Consider the following 17,542-nt stretch of genomic DNA (forward strand, 5'->3'; position numbering starts at 1 on the left):
AAAAAATGAGTCTCAAGTTCTTATAGCTAAAACAAAATTTTCACTACTCAATGCAGTTAATATTAGGTGTCTAGGGACCTAATGGTGTTGTAGAAGACTGTGACAAGGGCTGTGTGGCCACAGTGCTGGACAGCTGACATTTCTGCACTGTGGTGGATCTCATCGTGATCAGACATACACTGGAGTAGGCTTCACAGAAATTCATGTTGAAACTGAGCATGCTGACTTATAAACTATAACATAGACTTGAGTTAATGAAAGCCAGGCGTTTTCTCTCCCTAAGGACTGACACAAGTAAGAAGCCATATTTATAACCCAGACCCTGGGCTACACCTTTAACCAGGGTGACACCTGCTGGAAGCCTATGTAAGGACGATGTAAGAAGAAAGGGTTCATTTTGCCTGCTGGGCCTTGCCTCTGTCAGCACTCCCCATTCTTTTCCGGAATCCCAGCAGACCAGCTGAGATCCCGAGCCTCGTGGGACTGAGCAGTTACTAGATTCTTAGACTTTCCATTCATAACTAGCCATTATTGGACTGCAACCTGTAACTCACTCCAATAAATTCATATATATGTGAATATATATGAACATACGTGTGTATAGAGAGAATTACTTAAGGAATTTATTCGTTCCACAAACTCTGACTCTAGAGAACCCTATCAGACCATCTCTTGTGCTACAGCATAGGTAAGATGCTTATGACTATTTAAACCAAAGATGTATTGTGGGGCACATCATGCAGAGGCATGACCGTGACCACAGAGCACAGAGGAGCCGGTGTTGATGACATAGTAGGGTGGGAAGATGTTATGACAAATTAAGAAGCCATATTGCAGGGACTGGAGAGATGGCTCAGTGGTTAAGAGCACTGACTGTTCTTCAAGACCCTGGTTCCATTCCCAGCACCACATGGCAGCAAGCACCTGTCTGTAACTCCAGGATCCAGCACCCTCTCACAGAGGTAAATGCAGGCAAAGTATCAATGCACATAAATTAATAAAAATAAATAATAAAAAATATTTTTAAAATAATGAATATTACAACTTCAGGAACACAATACAGAGTTAACTGAAAGATCACAGACACGTTAGAATGAAATTCTAAAAACAATTCAGTCCAAGAGGAGGAAGCGGAAACCACACAGAGCAGCTGAAGGTGCAAAGGGTGATGATGGTTCAGGGCAGACCGAGGTCAGCCTATCAACTCTGCTCACTGTGGGTGGACCAAACATGCCTGCTAAAGGATGTGTTGACAGCGCACATGTATGCACAAGGCAGGAGAGAGAGGAGAGGGTAGAAACGTTAACAAGCCACGGTAACGGATGGAGGAACAAAACCAGTTACAGCATAGAAACGGTAGGCCACAGCCGGAGTAATGATAGTGGTATCAGATGACGTAAGCCTCAAAGCAGGGATCGCCTGAGGTGAGAGGAATAGCTTACTTTTTTGAAGTAGAAAATGTCATTTTATTTATTGTTTGAGATTTTATATATGTATATAATGTTTTGAGCTATTCCAGACCCCTTTTTCTCCCCTTTGGTTCTCCTGCTTCCCCTCCAGCAGTTTGCCCTCCCAACTTCATATTATTCAAATTCCTTATTCAAAACCCACTGAGTCCCCTTAGTGCTGCCTGCGTGTGCGTGGGGGTGGGGCCTCTGGAGCTTGAGTAGCCTGTCAGGGATCACACCTCCGAAGGAAACGGACTCTTCCCACAATAAACACCAACAGAAGTTAGCTGGTCAGCTAGGGTGGAGCCACAAAAGCTCCTGGGATTTTGTGCTGGGGTTTTGCCTAACCTCATGTAGGCCTGGTGCCAACAGCCACAGCAGCTGTGAGCTCACGTGTGCAGTGGTGTGTCATCTGCCTGGACCTGTTTGCTGCAGATGTCCACGTCTTCCGGCTCTTAGAGCCCTTTTAGCAAAGATGCATATTTTATAATGGAAAGAGCTGTTAATTAGGGAGGCGCAAAAATCATAAATATGTATGAAAGTAGCAATAGAATTTGAAAATGCATGAAATATTTGGAAAAATCAGTGAGGCAAATAGATAAGTCCACTAGTTAGAGATTTTAATGCCCCCTCTCAATTGTTGGTAGACAGATTATCCTAAGACCTGCTACTAACCCCCGCTAGACCGAATTACTACTGGTAGAACTTATCATTTTTATTCTATTAAATGTTCATGATGCAGTTGCCAAGATATAACTTATGCTGAGCTAAGGAATCTCCTAGTGAATTTGTGATTGAAATTTTTACAGAACAAAGATCAGCAAGCCCATGGGCCAAATCTCTCCCACCACCACTTTTTATAGAACATCAGTTAATAATGGGTTTACATTTGAAAGTGTCTCTAAAGAGTATTTTCTGACATAGGTGATTTATATAAAATTCAAACTTCCATTTTTGCAAATACTCTTATAAACAGTCATGCTCATTTTTTATCATCTATAACCTTGAGTACTGCTGCAGACACTATGAATCACAATGCCTAAAACGTCCACTTTATTTTTACAGAAAACATGTTTTCTGACCCTTGTCATAGAATATGTTCTCTTATTACAAAATATTTTTTTGAGACAAGAATACATATAGTATCCCAGGTAGGCCTGGAACTTAATCTTCCTGTTTCAGAACCCAAGAAAGAATAGATAAAATTGCCAACATCAACAATGGAAGAATAGCGATGTTACTGCAGAGATCCTGTGGCACTGAGTCTGTGTCTCCTGCCTGATAGCACAGGTGAACTAGATTTGCTCTCTCAGATTTCTTTTCCTGTGATAAATACCTTGACTAAAAGCAATTTAGGGAAGAAAGGATTTATTACCTCGCATAGGTCACTGTCTTGAAGGGAAGTCGGGCCAGGATCCTGGAGGCATGATCTGAGGAACACTGATTATTGACATAGCTTTTTCAGTCAGCTTTTTGTACATCCCAGGACCTTCTGCCCAAGGACAGCACCATCCACAGTGGGTAGACCCCTCCCACTCCAGTTAGTAATCAATAAAATGTCCCCCAGACATATATATCTCCTATTTATATCGTATATATATATTATACATATGGCATATATCCTGTATTATAGAAATATATGTATATAAGAAGCAATGAGAACTAGAGTATTTTGTATTCTAAGACTTTTCTTATATTTAAATTTGTGTGTGTACGTGTGTGTCCTTGTACATAAGCCGGAGCACATATGGAGATCAGAGGATAGTTTGTGGGAGTCAGTTCTCTCCTTCCACCATGTAGGTTCCAGGGATCAAACTAGGCCATCAGACTCGGTGGCAAACACTGTTCTCCACTACCTGACTCGCTGGCTGGCGTTCTGAGATGCTGCAGATAAATCGTCATTGTCATGCTCCCGGTTAAAAGCAGTTCCTTGGCAACAGTAAACGGAGGTCAGAAGGGGACAAGCATCCTGGTGTTGATCTGAGGCAAAACAGAGATGGTGTTCTACTATTAGAAGTTTTTCTATGGTTCTGTGCAGCACTGTCTGGAATAAAGTCGTGTTTCTAGTCTCCCACAGGCTCTGTGGGTTCACATCTGTAGACCAATCCCACTGTCTCTAGCCAATAATCTTTCCCAGAGGTTAACACAGAAGCCGGCAGATTTGCATATTCAGATTAGAAGTGGGATGGCTGCTTGGTTCCTTGGATTTTTTAGTGTACGAGCTCAGAGGTAATGGCCACTGTGACACACAGAACATGGAGCGCTAATGGTTTTGTTTGTCCAGAGACCTACCGGTGTCCGGCAGAGATTTTCCTTTAGCAGCCGTCTCCTGCAGTTGCTTTATTGTGGGTTCCAGAAGCTGCTGACATTCTTTTAAAAATGATGACAAATTCACAGGGCAAAAACAAATCCAAGCCATAGTGACGGGTCCGCCGTGCGCAGTTTCACCTCTTCCTGCCTTGGACCTGTTTTCCATCCCCACGTGAGCGGTTTTAAAGCTTCTTTCTCTCCCAGCAGAAATCGATGCCTATCACTGCTCTCTGTTGCTCCATGACGGGGTGTGCTCTGATAAGTGTGTTACGCGATTGTGTCACACTGCCAACATGATAGATAACGTGCTTGTGCAGACGTAGGTGGTGCAAGACGGGTCGCCCAACACAGCCTCTTTATGCCGTCAAGTGATGTGGTAAACACAAGTGCGTCATCTCACTGCCAGTGCAACACAGATCAGTTCTTAAAAGAAAGCTTGGCACGTAGACAGCTCACCGTCTACAGTGGTGCAATGTGTATTACAGTAAATACTTCAACCAGAGGCAGTACTTGTTTTAGTGTCCTCAAGTATTATGTACTGTATGTGGTTATATATGTGATGTTTGTAACATTTGCTTCTTGTATGTGTGTATGTATGGGAGGTGGGGACACACATACCACAGTGCACCTGTGGAGGACAGCTCTCTTCTTCCACTCTGGGTTCTGGGGGTCCAACACAGGTCGTCAGGCTTGGTGGCAAGCTCTTTTACCCGTGAACCCGTCTATAGGCCCCGGGGGGGAATAACTAATGGACCAGCAGGGCAATCACTTTTTTTGTTGTTGTTTTGTTTTTTTTTTTTTTGTTTTTTTTTTTTGAGACAGGATTTCCCTGTGTAATAGTCCTAGCTGTCCTGGAACTAGCTGTTGTAGACCAGGCTGGCTCAAACTCACAGGATTCACCTGCCTCTGCCTCCCGAGTGCTGGGATTAAAGGCGTGCACCACCACCGCCCAGTCAATCACTTTCTTTAAATGAGCATCAACACGAACATGAATATGTTAGTTCGGGTTGCTTTGCACAACAGTGCCACAATGCATAACCCTTTGTTTTACAGATGCAAGCACAGTTCAAGAATCTTCCTGGGCTGAAGGGTAATAGATATTTGTAATTCTGGTAGACGTTGTTGAGATGCTCCATGTGGGATCGCAGTTCCTACCAGCTACATGTGGAAGTGCCTCATTATCAAGCAAAATTTTTTTAACCTTTTTTTTTTCTAATCCTTTGGTACATGGCATGCATCTTTACTTACAAGTGTTCATTGCAATAAGTCATTGGTCTGGTTCAAGGCCTCTGGCTTCTGCTATACTATCAACACGAGGACTTTTCTAGGACCCCTCGGGTATCCTGTTGTTCTGTGTCGGAGAGATCCTGCAGCTTTAGATCTGCAGGTCCACTGGTCTCTTCACACGCTCCAACAGTTCACAGATGAAGTGCATGTTGGGGTGGGCTAACTCGTAACCCTGGTTCTGGGCCTGGGTGGTATCTAGGCTGGTTAGCCCCCCTTAGCCCACCAGCTTTCCCTGATTATCACCACCAGGCAAGTTCCCCAGCACTGCCCCGGCTAGCTCACTCAATGCAGAAGGCAGCAAAAAAGCCAGGCTTTGTTTGTTTGTGTGTTTTGTTTTGAGACAGGATTTCTCTGTAACAGCTCCAGCTATCCTGGAACTTGCTTTGTAGACCAGGCTGGCCTTGAACTCACAGAGATCCACCTGCCTCTGCCTCCCAAGTGCTGGGATTAAAGGTGTGTGCCACCCCTCCCCTCAGGCAGAACAATGATAACTCAGTGTTCCTCTAATTCACAGTTGTCACAAATGAGGTTGCCCTGTTTGTATTAGTCAAGAATAGAGCTCGTGTGGCAGACTTGAGACAGTCGCTCTTAGACAGACCTGCTTGTATAGTACTTGGCTGGCACCCAGTTTTCTCTGTGTAGAACTTCTCTAAATGGGGATGTCTCAGTATGCAAGCTGTGTGGTTGGTCCTGAACACCTGCCTCCCTTTTGCAAGTCTGGGATGATGGTGTGTGCTAGACAGAGGTGAGGTCGTGATTGGCTGCCAAGAAAATTCTTGGGCATTGAATCTCTGAGAAGTCTCTGTGGTAGACAGAACTTCACAAATGTTGTCATAGGTTGTTACTGGAGGAATTGGGTGTCTCCCTCATGCCTGCACTTGGGAAGATCTGGGAGCATGCACCTGCAGGAACTGGGCCTCTCCCTCATTGCCTGCATGGGGGAGGACCTGGGAGCATGTGCCTGGTCTCTTCTGGACCAGTTCCTTTGCAATTTCACTTTATGTATGTTTGCTATAGTAAACGTTACCTTGGGGATGACTCTATGCTGATCCATTCTTAAGAAACCGTCAAACCTGGGAATTACATTGGAACTTACCTCTACTTTCTTTCCCTGTTAGTAGGCTTTATTTTTTAAAGGGTTTTTTTTTTTTCAAGGTAGTTTTATGTTCACAGAGAGCCAGACCAGAGGCTTCATCCCTCTTTGCCTTGCGCTGGCGTCACTGTCTCTTCTCAAGGCCTTGCATTAGAACAGTCATTTTCCCCGTGTCGTTTTTCCTCTGAATTTTTTCTTGTTTGAAATTTTCATGTATTTATATAATGAGTCCTCTCCCAGATCCTTTCTCCCCAGCAAGTCCCCTCCACTTCCATGTCCTCTTGTGTGTGGTTTCTTTCCTGATCCTGGATGAGAGATTATTTCCGGGAGCAAGAGCAACTTTCCGGTGACCACACCACTGAAGAAAATAACCATCGCCACAACAATCATTAACTGCCAATATTTCCTTGTGAGGGGAGCTCATGGGCCAGGACCCTTCCTCATCTGTGGTGAAGTGATGAGGGTCGATCATGTGCGGTGCAGGTGTTCTGCAGACAGCCACAGTCACAAGGAATTCTCCAGTGTGATGCTGTGTTGTGTTCGGAGGAAATCCTTTTGCTGCCCCATCTCCTCATCCTTCATCTTTAACATTCTCTCCGCTCCTTCTTGCACAGTGTTCCCTGAACCTTGGAGGGGGTGACAGAGGGCTGACCACTACGCCATCACTTAGTCTTGGAACTTTGTCAGTTACTGGTGTCTGCTATGTACCATCTACTTCAGTATAAGAGGCTTCTCTGATGGCAGTGGGGAACATCACTGGTCTCAAACAGTAGACTGTCCCTGGGGACAATACAGCCATGCCCCCTTTAAAAACAAAACTCACAAAAAGTTAGTGAACGTAAACAAAAAAGTCACAAAAGTCCATTATTTAGTACTCAGTCCCCTGCTTCCATCCCTGAAAACTAGACATTTGGTTCTGCAAATCAAAATGAACTGGTTTGCCTTCAGGAAGGACATTCATTCATTCATTCATTCATTCATTCATACATTGAGACAGGGTCTCACTATGTAGCTCTGGCTGGCCTGGAACTCACTATTTAGGCCAGGCTAGCCTCAAACTCAGAGATCCCTGCCTCTCCTTTCTGAGTGCTGGGATTAAAGGTGTGTGCCACCACATCCAGCTCTGGAAGCATTAGCTTTTATTTACTTATTTATTTATTATATTTCTTTTTCTTTGCTCCCTTCCCATTCTACCCTGTCCCATGATTTCCATGCTCCCGTTTACTCAGGAGATCTTGTCTTTTTCTACTTCTCATGTAGATTAGATCTATGTATATCTCTGTTAGGGTGTTCACTGCTGTCTAGGTTCTCTGGGACTGTGAATTGTAGCCTGGCTTTTTTTCCTTGCTTTATTTTTTAAAAGTCACTTATGATTAAGTATGTATTATATTTGTCATTCTGGGTCTGGGTTACCTCACTCAATATATTTTCTAGATCCACCCATTTGCTTGCAAATTTCAAGATGTCATTGTTTCTGCTGTGTAGTAAGTACTCCATTGTGTAAATATACCACATTTTCTTTATCCATTCTTCGGTCAAGGGGCATTTAGATTGTTTCCAGGTTCTGGCTATAATTGAGTACATGTCCTTGTGGTATGATTGAGCATCCTTTGGGTATATACACAAAAGTGGTATTGCTGGATCTTGAGGTAGATTGTTTCCTAATTTTCTGAGAAATCATCATATTGATTTCCAAAGAAGCTGTACCAGTTTGCACTCCCACCAGCAATGGAAGAGTGTTCCCTTTACCCCACAACCTCTCCAGTATAAGCTGTCATCAGTGTTCTTGATCTTGGCCATTCTGACCAATATGGAATCTGAGAGTTATTTTGATTTTCATTTCTCTGATGACTAAGGATGTTGAACATTTCCTTAAGTGTCATTCATCCATTTTAGATTCCTCTGTTGAGAGTTCTCTGTTTAGGTTTGTGCCCATTTTTTTTTTCTGAAAATCCAGTTTATTTTCCATGTCGTGGACAGATCCAGTCAGTGTGATCAGGTTTTCTGCATGTGTAATAATTTATCAAAATAAGTTTTCCCATAGCTCCTCCAATCAGTTCTGAAAATCCTGATCTGACAATACACCAAATAAAGCTCTTGACAAGCACCTCCTAAAAACTTGGAAGAGCACCTGGCATGTCTCCTCTCACATCCACTGCACTATGAAGGACTAAAGAGCAATTTGTTTTGAAAGGTGACTTAGTACAAGACTTCAGTTCAAGAAATGAGGTTTGTACCCATTTTATTGGATTATTTGTTCTTTTGATGACCAGTTTCTTGAGTTCTTTGTATATTTTGGAGATCAACCCTCTGTCTGATGTGGGGTTGGTAAAGATCTTTTCCCATTCTGTAGGCTGCCGTTATGTCTTGGTTCCCACTGCCCTTCTAGTCCCTGGAACTCGTTTGTGGCTTCTGCTTCATCTTCGCTTTCGACAGTTCTCACACACTTAAGAGTCTGGAGTACAGCTCTTTAAACTGTGCAGAGGAAAAGGAGAAAAATCTGACCTTTAAAGGGCTTTTACTGAAAGACGAACTTGTCCCATCATTTTCTTCATATTGTATGGCTAGAACCTGCCTATGCTATGACCTCACTGAGTGGTGGGACTGAGAAGTGTGGTCTGTGGAGCCTGCATCTGGTATGGATTCTATGATGAGATAAAATAGTTAAAGGATAATGAGAATAGAGGGGATATGTCGCCGTTTCTGCCCTTTTCCCTGTCTTTCACTAATCTGTCATAAATAAGCATTATTGTCCAAAACACAAAGTGAAAAGGTATCTGCATAGCATTGGTAAGGAGTAAAGAACAGACGTGAACTTTCCAAGCTGAGGTATGAAATATCGTTCCTTTTCTGACTGACTTATTGGGAAGAGCCTTAGTTATCTATAATGTCAGCTATAATGTTTTCCTTAAGACTAATTCTTTCACCAATTGTTCAATATCTCTGTAGTGAGATAAATATAGCCAGTAATTATTCGGGGGTTTTCTGAAATCAGATTTTATCACTGTGGTAAAATGAAAACCAAGAAAAACAGCTAAAAGGGAAGAGTTGTTCTGGGACAGCTCTAGCTATCTTGTTCCTCCGTGTCTGGTGAGAGTGGTGGGGCAGGAAGCAGAGGGCGTCACACTAACAATTGTCCCCCTTTATCGCCCTAGAACTAGCCTGTCAGATAGTCCAACCATACCCAGGGCATGCCTTCCCCCTCAACTAATACTCCTTAAGAGTACCTAGAGGCATGAAAAATTAATAAGTTAACAAATTTGACAATAAAAACTATTAAAATGCAATATATTCAGCGTACTGACCTCTTCCATAAGTTAAACACAGTGAAATTGAAAATGATTGGCATTGGTGTGGGGAATTTGGTGACTTTGGTCAATTTTACTGAACTAAAATAGTTACGATTCAAACAGGAAATGTAATAAACAAGAAATCTCAATAAAATTAAGTCCTTTAAACCCATTTAATTTTAGCATTTTTTACCTTGACTAATTGTACTTTGAGATAAAATTGTGTGCTAAAATCTTTATATTCAAATAAATGTCAGTTTAAAAGCCTAATGACCCCACCCCCACCTGCCCCACCTGGAGCCCTCAAAACGCGCCCAATTCGGAGAGAAGGAAAGAGCAGTCTGACCAGTTTCGCTGACAGAGCACAGGCTGATGCTGTCACAGCCTAAGTATAGCCGTGCTGGGCTGTCCCAAGGTTGGCAGCATTTCTGCTAGGGCCACATGCTGGGAAGAATTTACCTAAATTATCGTCTGGAATAAAAGCAAGCGATTGTCTTTGCACTCCAGCTGAGGACAGCAACACAACAGGGAGAAAATGCAGGACAAATTTTAGATATTTAATTACATTTTTAGCTTTTTACACACTTAGAATTGTGACCATCTCAAACTTAGAGAAAGTGCAGAAAATGGGGTGATTATTATGCCTTTATCGATTTTGTGTAAATATTGCTCTTTCAAATGTTCTGTACATATGCCATTTATTCCACTTTTATATGTAAACTTAAGGATTAAATGAGAATTTTGTTTAGTGTTTCAAAATTTGCATTGTTGGGCTGGGGTGTAGCTCACGGGTAGAGCATGTAATTAACATGTATAAACTGCGTTAACCCTCTGGCAACAACAACAAAAATCTTTATATTATCTCTTCCTCTATTTTGTCTTTTGTTTCTAAGCCATTTCCTGCTTAAATCATTCCTACAATGAGCACCTTGGCGTGCTGTGTGCTTCCAAAACAGTTCATCCCTCTGGGCCACCTCAAGGTGGATATGAGACTCCAGATACCAATGACTTATTTCAGGCAGTTTTCCTTTATTCTGCCGCTCAGCTGTTTGCTGTGCGTCTCAGTCCTGTGCTTGGGAACACTCACCCTGCAGACAACCCAAGAAAAGTGGCTGCTGTTAGGGAACAGCTGGGAGACAGCAGGAGCTACCTCTCTTGTCTCTTCTTAGGTCATGACTTCCCCCTTATACTGCGCATTCTTTCTGAAAATCTCCAGTCACCCTAACGTATAAACGTCACCAAGTAGCTTAATGTCTTTCGCTGGCTACACGGGTTCTGCAGCTGAACTGGGAGCAGAAGCGGATGGCGGCCCCAGCTCTCCAGTCCCCCTTAGATTCTTCAGGGCTGATGGGAACCTTGTTGGGTCTGTTCCCAGTGGATTTTTACCAACCTACCACCTGATTCGTCATAAAATGAATAGAGTTTTTAATCGCTTTATTGTTTGGCATTCTTTTTAAAATTTACTTTTGAGATTTCTCTCCTGCCCATGGGTGCAGTGTACATATAGCAGAAAATTAACCTATAGAATATTGTAAATCTGAAAGAATTCTCATTTTTAATTTTATATTCTTAGTTATTAGAGGTAGGATGGCAAGTGAACGAAACTTTGAAAGTATGATTCTTCATTAGTTCTTTTAAGTCTTTGTTGTTGTTGTTGTTCTTTTAAGTCTTGACCCAGGGTAATTTGTTTTGTCCTGACTTGTCTTCCTAACTTCTCATGCAAATGCGTTCCTGAACGCTGGAGTTCAGTCCTCAGTCAGATGTTAGAAATCTGTGATATATTGTGATGCCCAAACACCATGTGACAGTGTGTAGTCTCTGTCCCCTTCTCCATGGCAGCTCAGTCAGGGCATAAGAATTCCAAGGTTCTGGAACCCTTAAAATTTTTTTTGTTTTGTTTTGTTTTTCAAGTCCAGGTTTCTCTGTATCTTCTGGAATTAACTCTTGTAGACCAGGTTGGCCTCGAACTTAAAGAAATCTGCCTGCCTCTGCCTCCTGAATGCTGGGATTAAAGGCTTGTGCCACCACTGCCCGGCTACCCTTTAAAATATTGTTTTGAAAAGATAAAAGCATAGTCATACAAATATAAACAAACTTTCCAAAGATTTTAACTGGATAGTGACTTAGGAAATCAATAAGATGTTATCAACAGCTCAAAAATTCAAGCAACAGATGTATATATAGATACTAGGGATTCTGAAAAGAACTTATAAATTGATCAATATTTGCAGGTCATTAATCATTTGTGTCTCACCAGGTAGAATTTATTTGTATTTCTGCAGAAAAGAGTCCCTTGCCATGTTATACGGTGTCTACAAACCTCAGACTTGTGACCCAGCACATTGAGCAGCCCCCTCAGCCCACCACACAGGCCCCCAGGACTTCTCAGGAGATGGGTTCCAGTAGCTCAGGCTGGCTTTGAACTCTTTTGGTCCTCCCTCCCCCGGCCTCCCAAATGCTGGGGTCATAGGTGTGTACCACTATGCCCAGGTCCCAGGAATCTTTTACATCTTGTTGTTGTTGTTTTGTTTTTACCCATTCCAAATTCTTTCATAATTTTTATAAACATCTTGTTCATGATTATAGTAATCTCCAAAGTTATTTATTTTTTTCAGTACTAAAGATTGAATTTAGGGCCTTGTTCACGTGTGCATGACTACTGAAGTATTTCCCTACCCCTTCAATTACATTCGGAGTGTGTGTGTGGGGGGGTGTGCATGAGTGTGCGTTCCTGCATCAGTATACTGTGTGTGTATATGTGTGTATGTGTGTGTGCGTTCCTGTGTGAGTGTGCTACGTGTGCATGTGCAAGTGTGTTTTTGTATGTGTGCATGTATGCATGTGTGTGCACACACGTGTCATGGCACATATATAGAGACAACAGGGAGGAGTTAGTTGTCTCCTTTTCACATATGGGTTCCTGGGAACTAACTAGGCTGTCATGTTTGGCAGTGTTTTTATCAGCTGAACTATTTTGCTGTTTTTAAATTATTAATCTTTGGGGGTTGGCACACAAAGCCATAGGTTTTATGGGTACATCCTCACACATGCATGTTTTGTATTTGTTCTTGGTTGTCGCTCCCCCAACCCCTTCCCCCCCCCCCCCCCCCCGGCTATCTCCTGTGTTCCCTAGACCTCTCTGACTGGTCCCTTTCTTCCTTTTCCCGGTTAGCCCCACTTCTACTTTAATGTCACATGAATTCTCTTCTCTCGGGATCCCACCCCCATGCATGCACATGAGTGAGCACACACACACACACACTCATAAGAGAACACTTATTTATCTCTAGATCTGGCGTGTTTTGTTTAATATAATTATTTCCAATTCCATTCACTTTCCTGCAAATGTCATGATTTCATTTTTTTTTTTTTTGTGATTGCTCAAAATTCCACTGTATCTGCACTGTATTTGCTTTGTCTGCCCGTCTGTTGATGGATGGCTAAGCTGATTGTATCGCCTTGCCACCGTGGATAATGTAGCAATGGGATGGATATGCGTGTATCTTCGCAGTAGGGCACATCGTTTTCGGGCGTGTGTCCGGGAGTGGGATGGCTGAGTACACCGTGAGTGTGTCTGAGTGTACTGTAGTTCTATTTTTAGTTTCTTGAGGACCCTACTGCTGGTTTCTATGGCGACCGCACTGGTTACACTTTAAGCGGCAGTGAACAGGAACTCCTTTCCTTGCATCTTCAACATTTGTCGTCGTTTGTTTTCCTGACGGCTGAGGGTAGCCATTCTGACTAAAACGAGGCGGATCCCAAAGCGGCTCTGATTTGCATTCCAGATGGTTTAAGGACATTGAACACTTGTTGATTTCTTCCTGACTACCTGTGCCCCTTCCTCTGAGAGTTATCTGTTCAGCTCATCAGCCTACTCATTGATTAAATGATTTGGGTGTCTGGTGTTTAATTTTTGCATATTTTAAGAAAGCTTTTTTAAAATATTTATTTTTAGATGTTTTTATTTTATGTGAATGGGCATTTTGTCTGTAAGAATGTATCTACACCACAGGCATGCCTTGCCCCATGAAACTGGAATTATAGGTGGTTGTGAGCCACTACATGGGTCCTGGGAACTGAATCTGGGTCCTTTGCAAGGGCAGCTGATGCTCTTAGCTGCTGAGCCAGTTTTCCAACCCAGGTTTCTTGTTTCTGTTTTAAAAAATTAAAACTCTTTATTTTGAGACAGGTTTTTGATAAGTAGTCCAGGTCAGGCCAGCCTTGAACTTGTGATCTTCCCCCAGCCATTTCCGGTAGCTGTGATGTGATGCTCCGTTGTTCTCGGTCATACACGTCTGGTGTGGCTTTTTGTGGATGAGGAAGAGTCTTGACAGCACTGTGAGTTTGTTCTTACGAGTCTCAGCCACTCAGTAATGAATCCATGAGAGTTACAGCACTCACTTTCCCCTAAGCGTTTCAATAAGGGTCTTGGAGCAGAGTTCCAAAGGCCTCTTGGCTGTTGTGAGGTCAGGAAACCACGCCTAAGAAACTATCCTCCAGATTTCACAGGCAGTACTGAAATATAAGTGAATTCTTCTTGTCTTGGAATCATCCAGTTTTCTGAGGTTCACAGCCTGGTAGCCAAGGACATTCTTGTCTTCAGGGCCTGTAAGCCAAGGACCAGGCTGTTCGTCCTGAGTGGGTTTGGTTAGATGTGAGATCTGTGAGTAAAAACAGTGTCGTTCTATAGGAATAGACGCTAGATGATGCAAGTCAACGAAAATCAGGTAATTCAAATATTTAGTTTTAGTATATATACATATATACATACACACACACACACACACACACACACACACACACACACACATATATATTTGGTTTTTCAAGACAGGGTTTCTCTGTAGCTTTGGAGCCTGTCCTGGAACTAGCTCTTGTAGACCAGGCTGGTCTCGAACTCACAGATCCACCTGCCTCTGCCTCCCGAGTGCTGGGATTAAAGTCATGCGCCACCACCGCCCGGCTTAGTTTTAGTTTATAAAAGCAATTTTTAGCAAATTTTTGTAGGTTATAGATACCTTCTGAAGAAAGAAAAAAATTAATGTAAAAAGAATATGGCATTAAAATATTAATAGCAATCTAAGCAAGTGTCTGTAACAGTTGTCCCTCGGTGGTTTGTGCTGTCCTGTGCTCTTCATGACTGGAGTTACCGAGCTGCCTTCCTAAGCAGTCTACTGTGTAATGGATCCTGGGAAATCCTGACTCAGCCGGTTGGGTCTGTGTGAATGTTCTATAAATACCTATCATCTTAGAATCTTATTCCCAAGAATCTCTTCTTTGAAGAATTAAGCTGTACCTGTCATTTATTTCCCATGTGACTCAGAGCCTTTCCAAGCATCCGATTAAAACAAACTGCTGGAGATGGCTCAGAGAGTAGGATACTTGCAGTGCGCTTTCCTGTCGTTCTAATTCTCAGGCCTGTGTAGAAAGCCAGGTCTGTGTAGCCCTAGTGCTGGGAAGGCAGAGAGGAAAGGATCCTGGGAGCTCACTGCCTGATCACTGCAGCCTCAATGGTGAGCTCCTTCACATTCAGAAAATACAATGGAGACTGATTAAAGAAAGGCACCCAGCATCAACCTCTGGCCTGTGCACACATGTACCCATGCACATAAACATACGCACACACATACACCACGCACCAGAAGAGAAACACGAGACGTTTAGGTGGCAGGTAATGGCTATGGCTCATTTCTTCCTATAACCAATAATATCATAATGGAGAAGGGCAAACATCTTCACTGGAGTGTATTGTGTAACTATTTCACATGGGTTCTGATCTGTATGGTAAACCTTTCATGGCATCTGAGCATGGTGGTGCATGCTTGTGACCGTAGCTACTCAGGAGGTAGAGACGGAGTCACTCTGGCCCTGGTGATCAAGAAGGGCATAATTCCATCTTAAAACAGACAAGCAAAGACACAAACATATGGAATAGAGTATGTTGAGAAAGCTCCAGGAGCATCTAGAGATTTTAACTTGATGTGTTCCTCTCTCACTACCATTTTTATTTTTATTTTTTATGATGTAAAAGACAGTGATTTTTAAGATTTTTTTAAGGTGTGTGAAGGGTTTAGAAATAAGAATGAAAATATAGGAATAGAAATATAGATACCAGAGATTAGAATACAGAAACTCAGGATATAGGAAGAAAGACATAAATCTGTAAACCTAAGCAGACTACCAACAGCTTTCTCAGCAGATCAAGGATCAGTCTTCACGGTGAGCTATTTTCTCAGCTGCTTAAGAAGCCTCCATCAGCTTAGGTCATCTCATTTTACAACTGGCTGATCTATTCACAAGGCCGGAGCTTCTCTTTTAGTTTCCTGGCCATGCTTGTTCAAGGACAGATATGAGCTGAGTTAAAGAGATAGGGGACCTCTGATTAGGCATTGTCCCTGCTATGGGAAACTGGCAGCCTCAAGGGGAGAGCACAGGGCTTCAGTAAACACTGCCTGGAAGTACCAGAAACTGAGAGATGAAGATCGTAAAGTAAGGCAATCTGTGTGTGAGTTTACCTTCAGATTATAAGAATTCCTTTATTCAGACCCAGTGCTTGGTACTCCTTACTCTAAGAAGGGGACCTCGAGGACTATTTTTGGCAAAGCGTCAGAAGCCCAAACTCTGTCTGTGGTCTCAGCTTCTGTGCTCCGTGGTGTTTTTCTTTTGCTTTTTTTCTTTTTAAGTTTGCTTCTGGTTTTCCTGGGATCTGGTTTCTGGAATAAAGTTTGCTTCTGGTTTAGACTTTGGTGATCTGTCCCCATTGTTGCATGCCCCCCCCCCCGGACCCAACAGTATGAATGATATTTTGATTTTTTTTTCTGTGTTCAAGGTTCAATTTGAGGGAAGCAAGATTTAAAACTTAGTGAGGAGACTGAGTCACTTGGCTATAGTATCGTGGGTGCCCGAGAAAGAGTTCTTGGATGTCTCTTTCCTCAAAGGGACAGCAAATATTTAAAATAAAAGTAGAAAGCGACAGTCATAAAGAGCCTTAGTCACTGCCTCCTCCTTCCCTCCCTCCCTTCTTTTTGCGTTAATTTTTTTCTTCCCATACATAATCCAGAATGTAAAATTCAGCATTAAGCACAGAAAAGCATCCTAGACAGATGCTGAATCACTGTTTTCTGGACAGACAACAGTGGCTCATCCCCTGAAAGCCAGTCATCAGGGTACCGAGAACTGAGAACACACTTCATAGGATACAAGAAATTCCCTTAACAAACAAATCGTTTTAGAGTCTAAAAAACCTCAGTCTTATTCAAATGAATCAGCAACTGTGCTTCCTTGTGATTCTATGTTCTGTGACAGCAGTTCCTAGCCTGGGTAAGTTTACCATCGTTGGCGTTGAGGTCAAAAAAACAAACCGAGAACTGCTGTTTTCAAAACTACTTTTCTTTAAAAGCAGAAGTACATGTACTCACGGGAGTCTCTGTCCGTCACAGTTGTTTCTAGTAGTCTCCCTGCTCACAGCAGCTGTAACTTTTAACCCAGTAACTGATTCCCATTTCACAAGGAGAGCTAGGTTCAGGGTCATTTGGAACTGTCTAGCGGAAGAGGCAGTTTCGTGGACAGGCACAAGTCACAAACACACATTACACACCTTACACTCAACCTCTCCACACATCCTTTTAAGATTTTAATTTTTTAATGTTTCTTTCTGCTATCTGTGTGTGGGTGTGTGAGTGAGTGCATAGGGTGCCCCAACTTCTGTGTGGACCTCAGGGGACAGCTAGTAGGAGGGGCTTCTCTGCTTCCACCACGCAGGTTCTGGGGATGGAACTCAGTCCATCAGGCTTGCCAGAGAGTGACTTCACCCTGCTGGGACTTGCCACCACTACCCACTGTCCACCGCCCAGCAGTGCATGCCTTTGATCCCAGCACTCGGACAGGGCAAGTGGAGCTCTGAATTCGTGCCCAGCCTGGGCTACAGAGCAAGTTCCAGGCAGGGCTGTTTCACAGAGAAGCCCTGTCTTGAGAAAACTGAATAAAAACTGAGTAAAAAAGGGATTTGTATTATGTTAATGAAGATTTTGCCTCTGTTGTGGGCTGTATAGGGCTATGTTGTCCTGAGGGGACAGCTCAGTGATGAGAACCTGCTCAGCAGGCAGGGTGCTCCG

General features: G+C 42.9%; 1 protein-coding gene across 4 annotated transcripts in view; it reads left to right on the forward strand.

Annotated features, from left to right (window-relative positions):
- The window catches only part of Nrg4 (neuregulin 4), a 71,199-nt gene that overhangs the window by 12,449 nt on the left and 41,208 nt on the right, over positions 1-17,542 (forward strand). The window lies entirely within an intron of this gene.

The sequence above is a fragment of the Alexandromys fortis genome, unplaced genomic scaffold, assembly GCF_014885135.2.
Source record: "Alexandromys fortis isolate MF-2015 unplaced genomic scaffold, M_Fortis_MF-2015_v1.1 scaffold_167, whole genome shotgun sequence".
NCBI lineage: Eukaryota > Metazoa > Chordata > Mammalia > Rodentia > Cricetidae > Alexandromys > Alexandromys fortis.